Below are 583 nucleotides of genomic sequence, written 5' to 3'. Positions count from 1 at the left end.
AAATGATTCAGTTATACATATATATACATTCTTTTTCATATTTGTTTCCATTGTGACTGATCATAAGATATTGACTATAGTTCCCTGTGCCATACAGTAAGATCTTGTTGTTTACCCATTTTTAAAATAGGTATATTTTTATGTATATTTTACTTATTTATTTGGCTGTGCTGGGTCTTAGCTGTGGCACCTGCAGCCTAGTTCCCTGACCAGGGATTGAACCTGGGCCCCCTGCATTTGGAGCACAGAGTCCCAGCCACTGGACCACCAGAGAAGTCCCTATCCATTCTAAATATAGTACTTAGCATCTGCTACTCCCAAACTCCCAGTCCATCCCTCCTCCACCCTCCTTCCCCCTCGGCAACCTCAAGTCTGCTATCTGTGTCTGTGAGTCTGTTTTGTAGATAAGTTCATTTGTGTCGTATTTTAGATTCCACCTAAAAGGAATATCATATGGCAATTGACCTACTTCACTTATAATCTCTAGGTCCCTCCATGTTGCTACAAATGCCATTACTTCATTCTTTTCTATGGCTGAGTAGGATTCCACTGTATATATATATATACCGTGTCTTCTTTATCC

General features: G+C 40.0%; 1 non-coding gene across 1 annotated transcript; it reads right to left on the bottom strand.

The window, feature by feature from the left end:
* Positions 1 to 201: 201 nt before the first annotated feature.
* TRNAW-CCA (transfer RNA tryptophan (anticodon CCA)) lies at positions 202 to 274 on the bottom strand. Its single transcript has one exon. It is a non-coding gene; the product is annotated as a tRNA-Trp (tRNA).
* Between the last annotated feature and the right edge of the window lie 309 nt (positions 275 to 583).

Source organism: Bos javanicus, chromosome 23 (genome assembly GCF_032452875.1).
Source record: "Bos javanicus breed banteng chromosome 23, ARS-OSU_banteng_1.0, whole genome shotgun sequence".
Classification (NCBI taxonomy): Eukaryota; Metazoa; Chordata; class Mammalia; order Artiodactyla; family Bovidae; genus Bos; species Bos javanicus.
Note: the sequence above shows the minus strand (reverse complement) of the source record. Positions and strands in the feature narration are given on the sequence as shown.